Genomic DNA, 15,425 nt, shown 5'->3' with positions numbered 1-15,425 from the left:
CCCTTTGACGATCAACAATGCATGCGGTCCATGAGCTGCTTGCTGACCACAAATCGACCATCACAGCTAGAACAAAATACAAACTGGGGAATGTGCGTGTTCATATCAATTGCCAATTTGCCACCCCAAATTTGGCATTCGATTCGATTGTCCCACAGATAAGATGGAGACCGAAATTACACTATTACATTACACCTAACTGATGAAGTGATCTAGAAAGATAGCCACAGTCATCCAGAAATTGATTGAGCACAGATAGCAGCATAGCATAGCAGCAGATTAATCTGACCAAACTGAACTGAAACCATAAGCCTGAATAATAAAGTAGCTAGAGATCATCATAGGTAAAAAAGACTGATAGCATGAGCACGGCTAAGATCAAAATTTCAAGGGATTCCACCCCCTTCAATCGCTTGTGGACAGCCTCGATCGATCAGGTGAAGTAGCGAGCTGCCTTATCTGTTGATGGATATGGCCCGTCCTGCAGCAAGATGATTTGGACAGTCAGATTGATGGAAGGAAGGACAGAAGAAGAAGGTTTGGACTTTGGACAGACCTCGGAGATGTAGGCGATCCTGTCGGTGAACTCGGCGAGGCTGGCGAGCTCCTTCCGGTCGAGGAAGCGGGAGAGCACGGCGACGGCGAGGTCGACGTGCTTGACGGCGAGGCTCAGGATGGTGCACCCGCGGTCCAGGAAGTCGAGCGCCTTGTCCAGGTCGATGGCTGTCTTGGGCTTGCCGTCCGGCGAGGAGGTGTCGTCGTGCTTTCCGCCGGGGTGCGGGGGGCGGGAGCCGACGAGGTGCTCGATGCAGCGCGGGATGTGGTACTCCTCGGGCAGCTTGACGGCGAAGAGCGCGGCCTCGACGCGGGCCAGGGCCTCGGGCCGGGAGGCGGTGCGCGAGCAGCGCGTCGTGGAGCTGCTCGTCGGGCATGCGGGCGAAGGCGGGGTTCATGGAGTAGCGGCCGCCGTTCTGGACGGCTAGCTCGAGGCAGGTGCTCAGCATGCGCGCGCCGGCCTCCATGCCGATGTAGTAGACCTTGAAGAGGTCCGAGGCGAGGCCCCCGAGCTTGTCCTCGTCGGGAGCGGCAGGGCCGGCCTGCAGGCGCTGCAGGCAGCGCTGGAGGTGCAGGAGGCGGTCAGGCTGCGAGCGCAAGTTCTTGGCGGCCATCATGGCCTGCATGAGCACGGTCCCTACCTCCTTCTTGCTCACCTCTCCCGCCATGGCCCCAGCTTGCTTGTGGAGACACACTCTCTCTCCCTCTCTCTCGGAGTTGTGGCAGGAAGGAGGACAGGAGAGAAATGTTGGAGTTTTGAAAATGCCGATGGATGGGCAGCACTTGAAAAAGAAGGTGGGGATGTTTGTATTTTTTCCCTTTTATAAAGATTCACCGGAAATACAAAACACCTTAAAGATAATGAAAGTTACATCGAGGTCCATGGACCACCGAACGACCATTGCCGCCATCAGAACAAGTCGCCGACGCGCCCGTTGTCGCCGCTCTCATACAGGAGCCGACCTGACCTTCTTGATGACAGTATGGAAGTCTTCGTGCACGTGCCCCTAAGGACCAGCGCCATGGAGCCGCAATCGTCGTCGTTGAATCCTTGAATCGATCTGAAGAACCTGGCACCGAATATCGTTGTTGCGTACGCACGACGAGAAACCTAACCTCGCAGCCCCGATGAGCTGGCAGGAATCTACGCCGAAGCACCGTCTAATCCGCCCCAACGGACGAACTTGAGGAGGATCGGAGCCCTGAAGACTGACTCGAAGAAGAAGCGCCGCCACCGGCCGCCGAAGCAATACGCGGAGGGAAGGCGAATCCACAGGCTCGCCGGTGAAGATCGAGGGGATGAGGCTTTCCCTAGTCGCCTTGCGAGAGAGGAAAGGAAAGAGCTAACTAATAATGCTTGTAAATTTTTCCTTATTACACAGTAATTACAACTAGGTGCCAATTGAACCCCTTTGCTTAAAGAGAAAGGAAACCTATTCTCATGCTTCTTCTGCTATCGAAAATTGAAATTTTGAAATGAGATTGCTTTGAAAAAAATGGCTAAAAGTATTAATGTTGATATCCTAGATGTTTCTCTGAGAAATACTCCCTTCGTCTCATAATATAAGAGCGTTTTTGACACTAAGGGACGGAGGGAGTAACTTCTTTTCGATGAAGGTGTTTACAGGATGAAAGTGATTAAAAGTGAACTACTAGATATTTGGAGAATGGAAGAAACTGTCTTGTGGTAGAGAGATAGAATAATCCTAGAGGGAGACCACAATAATGCTTATTTTCATCTTTGGCTAATCATAGACATCGTAAAAACAATCTACCCACTATTGTTGGGGATAACGGTCCTATTCCATCTACCTCTGAGATGTTATAAGAATCTTTTTGCTTTTGAGACTAAACCTGATATTCATCTGGGTCTGATTTCTAGGAAGAAACCATTCTTTTCTCGGATGAAGAGAATGGTCTATTGGGAAAACCTTTTTCTGAGGAAGAAATCAGGGTGGCCATCATGAGCTCTTATGCTCATGGTGTCCCTGGCTCTCATAGTTTCTCTTTCCTCTTCTCCCACCTATGGAAGTTGATTAAAATTGACTTCCATGTGGCTTGTAAGAGACTTTGAGCCTCGATCGTTAGATGTTTGTCGTCTTAATTCTGTTGATACTACTTTGATTCCTAAAGAGCATAATGCCAAGGATATGGAGAAGTTTCGTCCTATTAGTCTGGGTAATCGTGTTGTTAAGATTTTACTAAAGCTATGATCACTATAGTTTCTCCTATATGTGATAGGGTTATCTCTCCTAACCAAAATGATTTCATAAAGATTTTGGAGAGTGTTCCTATGGCTCTTGAAGTTATACATGAGATCCATAGGACTAGGGCTAGTGGCCTGATTCTAAAACTTGATTATATATGAAGGCCTATGGTAGAGTGAGATGGGAGTTCCTTGTGGAAATGCTCACCTCTAGAGGTTTAGGTAGTAAGTGGGTTGGTTGGATCCAAGGGTTTTTTTTTGACCCGGTGTTTTTCTGGTGGTGGACGGAATATTTTGGGCGAAAAAAAGTTTTCCGGTGGTGCCAGCTTTTTTTCAAGACTTTGTTTAACCTATCTTTCACACGAACTAGTTTCTATCGCAGTGGTTAGTTCGCCACACACTCGGACAAGTCGTGGGATTGAATCTCTTGGCTACCCATCTTTTTCGGCTTTAGCCGCGACCAGCCACCGATTCTCACACTAAAAAAATATAATGCATGATTGTGAGAGCTTGATCTCGTGACCCGACGAAGAGGTATAGCGTCGGTTGCCACTACACTAAAGCATGTTGTCTAGGAACCGTATATGATATTTTCAACAGTTCAAATTAAAAAAAAGGTAACTTCTTGTCTCGATGGTTGCGGAATCACCGGTTTTTGATCGATTTCCAAAAAACTCGGACAAGAATTTTTTTTGGTTGGATCTACATCACTTTATTTCAGAGTTCTCTTTGTGTGAGAATCAATGATACAAATGGCCATTCCTTTGTTGGGGGCAAATGTTTAAAATCTAACGATCGAGGCTTCCGCCCCCTTTGCTTTTTAACTTGGTTGCTGATGTCTTCTCTAAGATGCTTTCTAAAGTTGTTCAACACAACTTAATTTCTGGCTTTGATCCTCATGTTATCACATGAGGTGTAGTTAGTCTGCAATATGGAGATGACACATTTTTTTCCTGGATGCTTCTGTGGATGATGCTAGGAACTTAAAATGAATTTTGTCTTGGTATGAGAAACTATCTGGGATGAAGATTAATTTTCATAAAAGTGACCTTCTAACTATCCATGTGGATGCAGACCTTGCTAATTGTTTTGCTCGGATTTTCTCCTGGTAGATTGGTTCTTTCCCTCTGAAGTACTTGGTTGTGTTCCTTTGCATTTCAAAAAGTTAAGGAGAGAGGATATTCAACCCAAACTTTTAGCCACGACAACTGGCGGGGGCGGCTGGATTCGCATGAAACTTTAAGTACAAAATATAAGATGCAGATCAACAATGCACTAGGTGCTCCATTACCGCTAATTGATTGATGAAGCTAGTCGAAATAACCACGACCGTCCATGAATTGATTAAGCAAACACAGATGGTACCATAGCAGCAGATTAATCTGACGGATTTGAACTGAAATCATAAGTCGGCATCATCATTGATGAAGTAAATTGACTGATAAGAGAACCCAGCTTGGATCAACAATGCAAGGGATTCCATCCCCTTGAGTCGCTTGTCGACAGCCTCAAATAGATAAGCACTAGCAGAAAAGGAATTCATTTTTTCAAGACAATTTCTTTGGTGATAAAAGACAATTTCATTAATGCAATTTTTTTTTACTTTTGAAATTATTGGACAGATAACTGAAACAAGTGCCCATTTTAGGGAAGAGCCAACTGGTGGTGGCCCACAGAAACAAAATAAGTAAAACACAAAACTGCACTAGTTTGTAGCATAGTACAGTGCCACATTCCACAAGGAACAGAAATGCTCTTGTTTCTATCGATGATGTGAAAATGAATGCAAATATTTTTCGCTCCTCACATCAATCCTACAGGACTGTGAGTATGTATGTTCCAGATCACATACGTACGATGGTTTCCCTCCCAAATTATTTTCAAAAGAATCAGTAGGGACATGAGGGCACCGCACATAATAACATGAGGCACAAGTTGACCAAACATGCTGCATGAACCAGTAGGGACAGCAAGCTCACTCCACGCAGAAGAAAACATGATTCACAAACTGTGGATGCAAGCTAGGATCCCAACAAAAAAATGGCATCACAGAATATGATTATTAAAACACATAGTAGTAGCACGTCCAAAATCCCAATTTTGTCATGCAACTCGATTCGATCGTCCACGAATAAGATGTAGCTACGACACCACACTAGTACCATATAAATTGATCATCCCACAGATAAGATGCAGTTCAACACTACATTGATTACCCCTAACTGATGAAGCTAAGATAAGTTGCCACCGGCCGTGCACAAATTAATTGACAGGTAGTAGCAGTAGCATAGCAGCAGAGTAATCTGACTGAACCAACTGAACTGAAATCATAAGGTTGCATGAAGTAAACGAATGACAGGAGGAGCATCGCCTCGATCTATCAGGTGAAGTAGTAAGCTATCTAATCTGTTGATGGATCAGGTGAAGTAAAACTGGTGTCAAACAAAGTAGTGGGCTGGCTAATCTGCAGTGAGATGAACATGATGAATAATCGGACAGTCAGATTGATGTTCATGCCGGTAGAATTAACACAAAAGAGAGGTTAGGACTTTGGACCTCAACTCCGAGGTAGGCTGCAGTTTCTATCTTCGGTAGAGTGTTTCAGAAGAAGGGATATGCATGAGGACACCGGCCTGAGAATGAACAAGGGGCAGCAAGCAAACTGTGCCTGATTGATGTTCCAGTCCCAGATAACAAGCATGTAGGAAGATAACCATCACAAACACACTAGAATACTGTTTCGCCATGCAGAAGAAACTGATTCGCAAACTGGGGATGCACTTCACTGGTATAGATTGCTATCCTATGATATGAACAAAAAAGTGGCATCAGAAAACATGATTAAAACACACAGTAGCACGTTTGAAATCCCAACTTTGTCAAGTTCAATTTGATTTGATTGTTCACGAACAAGATGCAGCTAATATAAATGTAAATTTCTTGCGCATGTACACAGACCGTAAGTGTACATTAGGAGAAGATTACATACAAAACAACACGAGGAGAAGATTACTAAACATGCTGGAAAAGGGGCAGCATAATGTGCCTGATGCATCCTCCCAAACAACCAGCATATGTAGGACCGATTATCACAATTCACAACCATACCAGATATATATATAACTCCTACGCCATGCAGAACAAGATTAACGAATGAACATTTCAAAGAAAATATTAACAAATGAGGATGCACAATACAAATCATTAATTCAGATTACTATCCTATTATCAAAGGAAATGCCATCCCAGAAAAATGATTGAACAAATGCCCTGAAACCCCAATTTTCACATGCCTTGAAAGTTGAAACTGCACCTCGATTGTGTTGTCCCACAAATAAGATGCATATCAACATTACACCTAAGGAAGCTAATTAAGATAGCCATGGTTCTTCCCAATTTAAACACAGATATTTGCAGCAGAATAAACTGGCCGAACTGAACTGATATCAAAAGGTTGCATGAACTAGAGAGCATCGATGAACAAAGAGACTAACAGAGTGATTCAAAATACAATAAGTAGCTAGGGACATCCGGATACCACCCATTATAACACAAGGCAGAATAGGCCGGGGTTTTTACCTGAACCTCATTATGAAGGATAAAAAGAACACAAGGCAGACAGTCTGAATTAACAGGGAAATCAAGCAAAATTGTGTTTGATCAATGCTTCCAGTCCCAGATAACCAACATGTAGGATGATTACAAAGATGTTGGTGACTATATGTGGATCATCACAAACGGGGGATGCACTCCATTAAGAGATCTTGCTAGGAGTCTAAGACCGGAACAAGAAAGTGGGATCACAACTTTGCCATGATTAAAGCACGTCCGAAATCGCAATTTTGTCGTGCAATTCGATTCGATTATCCATGAACGAGAAGCAGCTACGATATTGAAAATTAATTAAGATAGCTCCTGCAATTCGATTTGATCGTCCCACAGATAAGTTGCAGTTCAACATTACACTACTACTATGTTTATTACCCCTAATAGATCAAGCAAATATAGATTGCCACGGCCGTCCAGGAATTAGTTAAACACAGATAGCAGCAAATTAATCTGACCAAACTGAACTGAAACCACAAGTCTGCATAATGATTGAAGATGATAGATGAATGAGTGATAGGAGGAGCATGGCTTCAAAGGGACCAGTCCCATCTCGACAGCCTCGATGGATCAGGTGAAGTAGTGCCAGTGGGCTGGCTAATCTGCAGTGAGATGAATCGGACTGTCAGATTGATGCTCGTAGTGAGATGAACCTAGGGAGAAAGAAGACAAGAGGAGGAAGGTAGCGGACCTCAACTCCTAGGTAGGCGGCACGGTCGGTCAACTCGGCGAGGCGGGCGAGCTCCTTGGGGTCGAGGAAGCGGGAGAGGACGGCGACGGCGAAGTCGATGTGCTTGATGGCGAGGGCCGTGATCCTGTTTGCGCGGCACAGGTAGTCGAGCGCCTTGTCCACGTCGGCGGCGCTGGCTACGTGACGCGGCTTGGCGGTGTCGTCGGACAGATCGGCCTTGGCGAGGCTCTCGGTGGCGGCGGCGACCGGGTCGCGGCGCTTGCCGGGGATGGGGGCTTGGCCGCCGACGAGGCATTCGACGCAGCGCGGGAGGTGGTGCTCTGCTCCTCGAGCATCTTGACGGCCAGGATGGCGGACTCGACGCGGGCGATGGCCTGGGGCTGGGTGGTGGGGCGGGCGGGGAGCTTCTGCGCGAGGAGCGCGTCGTAGAGCTGCTCGTCGGGCATGCGCGCAAGGCGATGTTGACGGTGGAGACGGCGCGGTTCTTGACGGCGGTGTCGAGGCAGACCCAGAGCATCTTGGAACCGGGATCCAGGCCGAGGTAGTAGACCGTGAAGACGTCCGAGGCGATCTGCCCGAGCTTGGCCTCGGCGTTGGCGTCGGCGGGGGCGGCCTCGGCCTGGTGGCGCTCCAGGCGGCGGTGGAGCTCCAGGAGGCGGCCGCGCTGCGCGCGCACGTTCTTGGCGGCCATCATGGCCTGCATGAGGACCAGCTCCAGGTTCTTCTTGCTCAACTCCCGCGCCATATTCGTAGGAAACTGCCTCCCGGGTTGCTCGGTCGAGCGACTCCGGAGGCCACCCCGCCGCCAGCAGAAAGCACCTCCACCGCCGCTCCAACCCATCCGCCGCCGCCGGAGGAGGCCGTTAGGGCTGACGGCGGCGGCGGGCGTTCCCGTCCCTTACCCCATTGCCCTTCCCTCCCCATCTCTCCATTGGCCTGTCAGGCACCATTGCTGATCTGTGCCGCACGCGTCAGATCCCTGATGCGGTTCGTCCTGATCCGTGATGTAGGCTCCTCCTAGCGGCGGATTTGGCCGGCGCGTCTCGGTCCGTGAAGGGCGGCGGGCTGCAACCATCGGTGTCCGCTCTCTAATCCAGTAAAGGTTGGCAATGGTGTGCTCCTTTACTCGGCTGCGAGCTATGGCATGGCAGTGCAGCACCGGGGAAGGCCAAAAAGGCTACAGCGGTCCGGGGCGTCATGCATGGGCGCTTATTTTGCCCTTTCAGGTCGCAGATCCGACGGGCTAGTCCCCTGATCATGGTCGGCTGCTGCAGGGATGGCGCTTGGTGTTGACCGCTTCAGTGGAGATAGGCTGGGGCCGTGGGTGCTACGGCCCGCGGGCTGCGGTGCTCTGGGTCTTGACCAGCGAACAGATCAGCCCTTCGTGCTCTAGATCTGGTCATGTCAGCCCTGTGCCGACAGGTCTTCGAAGGGATCTCTCCAGTAAGGTTGCAGTCTACGGTGAGGAGCTTTGGCATCCGTGTTGGTCATGGTAACCACTTCGGCCAACTGCAGTGACCTTCTTGTTGATTGCGATGACCATTTAGAGTTCTTTGTGAGGGTTACCCTCTTCAGATCCAGTGGTTGCCTTCAGAGGTGAGATGCAGTCTATAATTGACGGCTTGACGCAAAGGATATGGTTGTGCAGTGGCGGCGGCGGAGTTTCTCACCCAGCGCATGCAGTTGTTAGGATTGTGGAAAAGTGGTGGCGACAACATGCAATTGACTCCGATGATGGTACTTCTCAAGTACCCGGTCTCGAGCTCCGGGGTGAAAACCTAGGTTTGACCTGAGTTGGCTATACCTGGCAATGGCGATGTTTTTGCGTCGTTATCTTGTTGAAGACGTTGCTCGGATATGCTCAGATTGGTTCTTTAGGGTGAAAACCTAGACTCCGGCCTTTGGTGGTTGGATCGATCCGGTAACGGCGGTGCTCGAGCACCGCTCCCTTCCAGAAGGCGTTGATGTTGAAGAAACTCGTTGTCCTTGTGGTGTCATGAGATAGTTGGTGTGGATATGGTCTTTGTTATAGTTTGCCGATGGAAGATTTGGTCGTTTTGGGGTTTCTTCTTTTTCCTCGCTTAGGCATAGCTTTGGTCTTATGACTTTGCTATTTGTCGGTGAGTTTTTTTGTGTGTGTGCATGTTGTTGATGGCTGTGTGCATCCTAGTTATGCAGAGGCCGGGTGTGTGCTCATTATGTTTGTATTCACTTGATGCTTCATTTTGAGTTAATAAAATCCACCCTTTGTCGAAAAAAAACTCCCGCACCATGGCTACCGCTCCCGCTCCGCTTGTCTCTCTCTCTACCACAAAAAGACGACCCTTCTCGCTCTAGTTTTGAATTTCGAAATCTCAACACGCTAGTCCATCAACAGAATCAACATACGAAAACAAGTGATTCCAAGCAAGCTGTAATTAATGTTGTTGTGAGGATACATTCTTTTTTTTTCACCCACAAAAAAAAGAAAAAAAGAAAAGAGGATGCATTCTTTTCATATAATTCATCGTCTCCACTCTTTATGTCATAGGGGCTGTTTTGTTTTACGCCCAACTAGCCCCACCAAAAATTCGGTATGACCAAAGCAGAGGCATACCATGTGACTCTCGTGGTAAGTAATCCGAACTTGATTATGAAAACAAAAAGAGCAAGGGCATGACCAATTTTTTTGCAAGTCGTTGTTGTTTTGTTTGTAGCCATTGTACCATCCAAAAGTTTGTCAAAACAACCCTTTTATTTGGTTAGCACTTGATGATTAAAACACTTTTTTTGCGAAATTATTGATTTATATAGATCAAAATTAAGATGTAGTTTACTATAAAATTCTAAGAGCATCTACAGTCGGGCGCCCTATATCCGTCTCATACGCCCGGGCAGGCCGTCCGGTCACAAAATACCGACGAAACGGAGCTCTCAAACGGGCCTCAAATGCCCGGGCTGGCCGACACCCATCATATCCGTCCCAAATGTAGGGCGGATATGAGGCGGCCCGGGCACGCCCGGGCGCGTCCTCCCGACAAGCCCGGCCCACCACCGATCCCACGGATGTCTGATACGTCTCCAACGTATCTATAATTTTTGATTGTTCCATGCTGTTATATTATCATTCTTTGATGTTTTATAATCATTTTATAGTCTTTTTTGATACTAACCTATTGACATAGTGCCAAGTGCCAGTTGCTGTTTTTTGCATGTTTTATACATCGCAAGAAATCAAAACCAAACGGAGTCCAAACGCAGCGAAACTTTTTGTGTATTTTTTTGGACCAGAAAACATCCAGTGGGCCGAAGAAGCACCTGGGGGCTGCTCCGAGGGGATCACAACCCACCAGGGCGTGCCTGGAGGCCCAGGCGCGCCCTGGTGGGTTGTGCCCACCTCGGGTGCCCCATGGACCGCCTCTTTACTCTATAAATACCCCAATATTCCAGAAACCTCAGGGGAGTCGACGAAAACCAATTCCAGCCGCCGCAGAGTCCAGAACCACCAGATCCAATCTAGACACCATCACGGAGGGGTTCACCACTTCCATTGGTGCCTCTCCGATGATGCGTGAGTAGTTCTTTGTAGACCTTCGGCTCCGTAGTTTGTAGCTAGACGGATTCCTCTCTCTCGTTTGATTCTCAATACAATGGTCTCTTGGAGATCCATATGATGTAACTCTTTTTGCGGTGTGTTTGTTGGGATCAGATGAACTTTGAGTTTATGATCAGATCTATCTTTTTATCCATGAAAGTTATTTGAATCTTCTTTGATCTCTTATATGCATGATTGCTTATAGCCTCGTATTTCTTCTCCGATATTTGGGTTTTGTTTGGCCAACTTGATCTATTTATCTTGGAATGGGAAGAGACGCTTTGTAGTGGGTTGATACGTCTCCAACGTATCTATAATTTTTGATTGTTCCATGCTGTTTTATAATCAATCTTGGATGTTTTATAGTCATTTTATAGTCATTTTATATCATTTCTTGGTACTAACCTATTGACATAGTGCCAAGTGCCAGTTGCTGTTTTCTGCATGTTTTTTACATCGCAAGAAATCAATATTAGACGGAGTACAAATGCCACAAAACTTTATGATGATTTTTTATGGATCAAAAGGAAGAAGTTGGGCCCTGGTTGCACCTGGGGGGAGTCCCGAGGAGGGGACAACCCACCAGGGCGCGCTAGGAGGCCCAGGCGCGCCCTGGTGGGTTGTGCCCACCTCGGGTGCCCCCCGAACCGCCTCTTTGCTCTATAAATACCCCAATATTCCAGGAACCCTAGGGGAGTCGACGAAATATTCATCCAGCCGCCGCAGAGTCCAGAACCACGAGATCCAATCTAGACACCATCACGGAGGGGTTCACCACTTCCATTGGTGCCTCTCCGATGATGCATGAGTAGTTCTTTGTAGACCTTCAGGTCCGTAGTTAGTAGCTAGATGGCTTACTCTCTCTCGCTGAATTCTCAATACAATGTTCTCCTAGAGATCCATATGATGTAACTCTTTTTGCGGTGTGTTTGTTGGGATCCGATGAACTTTGAGTTTATGATCAGTCATATCTTTTTATATCCATGAAAGTTATTTGAGTTTCTTCGATCTCTTATATGCATGATCTCTTATAGCCTCGTATTTCTTCTCCGATATTTGGGTTTGTTTGGCCAACTTGATCTATTTATCTTGCAATGGGAAGAGGTGCCCGGTAGTGGGTTCGATCTTACGGTGCTTGATCCCAGTGACAGAAAGGGAACCGACACGTATGTATCGTTGCTACCAAGGATAAAAAGATGAGATCTATATCTACCGCCATATAGATAAACAGATCTTGTCTACATCATGTCATCGTTCTTGTTGCATTACTCCGTTTTTTCATGAACTTAATACACTAGATGCATGCTGGATAGCGGTCATTGTGGGGAGTAATAGTAGTAGATGCATGCAGGAGTCAGTCTACTAATCTTGGACGTGATGCCTATGTAATGATCATTGCTTGGATATTGTCATAATTATTTGAGGTTCTATCAATTGCCCAATAGTAATGTGTTCACCCACCGTTTGCTATTTTTCTTGAGAGAAGCCACTAGTGAAACCTACTGCCCCCGGGTCTTCTTTCTCATATATTTGCCTTGCGATCTACTTTTTCCTTGCGTTTATTTTCAAATCTATTAAACCAAAAAATACAAAAATACCTTGCTGCAATTTATTCTTATTTATTTTATTTGGCGTTCGATCTATCAAATTAATACAAATTCCTCACGTCAGTTTTGCCTATCTGGAGGCGCCGTACCCCGAAAGGGATTGGCAGCCCCTTTAACACGTCGGCTTGCGAGAAGTTGTTCTTTGTGTGCAGGTGCTGTTTACATTGTGTTGCTTGGTTCTCCTACTGGTTCGATAACCTTAGTTTCATATCTGGGGGAAATACCTACCGCCGCTGTGCTGCATCATCCCTTCCTTTTTGGGGAACTTCAAGCGACATCAAAAGGAATTTCTGGCGCCGTTGCCGGGGAGGATCTTCAACATAACCAGGTTCCTAATCACAAATCTCATCTCCTCGCAATTTACATTATTTGCCATTTGCATCTCGTTTTTCTCTCCCCCACTTCACAAAAAATTGTCGTTTTATTCGCCTCTCTTTTTTCGTTCGCCGTTTTCTTGTCAGCTTTATCCTTTGCTTGCAATCATGAGTGATTTCGGTATGGCACCAACAGATGATGGCCTAACTCCTAAGATAGGACGTACGGGCAATCTGGATGCTAAAACTTTTATCTTGGGGCAAGGGAACGTTGTGGGAAAAGAACGTATCCAAGAATTTTTAATTGTGTGGGAAATTTGAGTCTTGATGAAGCTCCTATACTTAAAACTACTAGATCTTATGCGGATGCTATTTCAGCACTAGTTCTGAAACTTGAAAGTAAATTTATTCGTACCCATCCTACTTTGCAAAGATTGTTTTTTGAGCTTCCCGAAATAAAGAATTCTAGAGCCAACAAGTTGGCCACTCTCGTTCTTATGAACGAGTTTGACTACATAATTCGGGAAGCTAGGGAAATTTTTGACTTTTATGGTATGAATCGTGAAAAACCAGTGATAGATGAAATTCTTTACAATAGTGGCTATTCACTAAGGCATTTGCTTGGGGATGATAAAATCTTTGATGAGAATCTTAAAAAGGAAGTCCCCATTCTAGGCATAATCCAACAAGTTTTTAATGATGTTAATCAACACTACTCTTGGATTGTTGCGGGAAATCAAAGGGGTTATGATGAAAACCAACTAAGGAACGCTAAAGTTTCCATAAACAATATGTTCTATGTTGTGTTTACGAAACCGCATGATGAAATATCTCTAAGAAAATTAAGAAGAAGAAAGATGACAAAACTTAGATCCTTGCTTTATGCCTAGCTAAGGGCGTAAAACTATAGCGCTTGTTGGGAGGCAACCCAATGAATAAAATTTATTTTTGCTTTTTGCTTTCTGTTCTTGTGTGTTTACACAAATATGCTACTGTTATGATTGTGTTTTTTGTGTTTTAATTAGTGTTTGTGCCAAGTAAAGTCTTTAGGATCTTCTTGGGTGATAGTTGTTTGATCTTGCTGAAAAAGACAGAAACTTTGCGCTCACGAAAATAATTTTCATAAATCACAGAAAAGAGATTTTGCCCTGATTATTTTTGCAGAAGATTAATATACAAATTACCCTGGTCGTCCTAATTTTGTAGAATTTTTGCAGTTCTAGAAGTATTCGCAAAAGTCAGATTGCAACAGACTATTCTGTTTTGACAGATTCTGTTTTCTTTGTGTTGTGTGCTTATTTTGATGGCTCTATGGTTTTCTTTGATGAGTTTTTGCCATAGAAAAGTTTGAATACAGTAGATATAATACAAAAACAAAATATGAATTGGTTTGACACAGCACTTATAGTAGTAGTTTATTTTTCTTACACTAACAGATCTCACGAAGGTTTTGTTGAGTTTTGTGTGATTGAAGTTTTCAAGTTTTGGGTTATCTTACAATGGATGAAAGAAGGATAGAAGAGCCTAAGCTTGGGGATGCCCCAGCATACCAAGCTATTATCCAAGAATGAGCAACCAACTAAGCTTGGGGATGCCCCGAGTGGCATCCCCTCTTTCTTCTAACAACTATTGGTATTTTACTCGAGGCTATATTTTTACTTGTCAAATGATATGTGTTTTGCTTGGAGCATCTTGTATGATATGTGTCTTTTCTTGTTTTATTTTGTGTTTTAAGTCATCAATCCTTTCTGGACACACCTATTTGAGAGAGCCAAAATTATGTCATGACTTTTTAGAATTGCTCTCTATGCTTCACTTAAATCTTTTATGAGCCAGGACTTGCTCTAGTGCTTCACTTATTTCTGTTTGAGCACGTGTGCTTAGTATTTTTGAAGAAATGCTCTCTTGCTTCACTTAGATTTATTTGAGAGTTAGTAAAATTTTGAAGAAATTCTCTCTTGCTTCACTTAAATTATTTTGAGAGAAAGAGAATTTGTTATGCTCATGATTTTCACTTATATTCGTTTGAGCTGATGAAAAGCAACACATGAAAATTAGTCCCAAAGTGATAGATATCCAAGAAGGATAAAGAAAGAAAATATGTCATGAAGATCATTGGAAAAAATAAACTTGATTCTTAGTAATAGTTTTAGGATATGATGATGTGATATGTGAATTATGTTGATGAGTAATTGTGCTCTAGTAGGAATATTTGTGTTAAGGTTTGTGATTCCCTATGCAAGTACGAAAGTCAATAATCATGCAATGAAAATTATATCCTACTTGTGGTGCATTATTCGGTGTTAGTTATGCTTAATGCTTGCTTATGAGATTATTCATTTCTTGGTTGGTCGCTTCCCAATCTTTTGCTAGCCTTCATTTTGCACTACTTGTGCATCCAAAATCCTTTAAACTAGTTTTTACCACATGAGTCCACTATATCTACCTATATGCGGTATTCTCTTGCCGTTCTAAGCAAATTTGCATGTGCCATCTCCAATTTTCAAAATAAACTTCTCTTTTGTGTGTTTGTTTCGCTCGCGGAATGATAACGGGTGCTTAATATTTTCCATGCTAGATGTGTTATTCTCAAGATGAGTGTTTATTCACTTGTCATTGCACGAGAGTAAGGCAAAGGTCTTAGGGATGCCCAGTCCCGAAATGCAAAAAAATTGAATTTACTTTATGTTCTCAAATAATAAATTCCTTGGAAAGTGTTGGTATGGAGGGCAACCGTGGATACGGCTAGCCATGGAAAGTGAAAGTATGGTTGAAAAAGGAATAAACTTTATTTTCTGTTTGGGAACCGCCTATGGCATATCTAGCATGGAAAGTGTTCGGAACTCTAAGTCGTTTTCATTGGTGGGATGGA

General features: G+C 44.7%; 2 pseudogenes; both read right to left on the bottom strand.

Moving 5' to 3' along the window:
- Positions 1-433: 433 nt before the first annotated feature.
- On the bottom strand, positions 434-1,240 carry LOC109744703 (uncharacterized; annotated as a pseudogene).
- A 5,660-nt stretch (positions 1,241-6,900) lies between these two features.
- LOC109744695 (uncharacterized) lies at positions 6,901-7,803 on the bottom strand (annotated as a pseudogene).
- Between the last annotated feature and the right edge of the window lie 7,622 nt (positions 7,804-15,425).

Source organism: Aegilops tauschii, chromosome 7 (genome assembly GCF_002575655.3).
Source record: "Aegilops tauschii subsp. strangulata cultivar AL8/78 chromosome 7, Aet v6.0, whole genome shotgun sequence".
Classification (NCBI taxonomy): Eukaryota; Viridiplantae; Streptophyta; class Magnoliopsida; order Poales; family Poaceae; genus Aegilops; species Aegilops tauschii.
The sequence above is the reverse complement of the archived record's forward strand: the minus strand, read 5'-3'. Positions and strand labels throughout refer to the sequence as shown.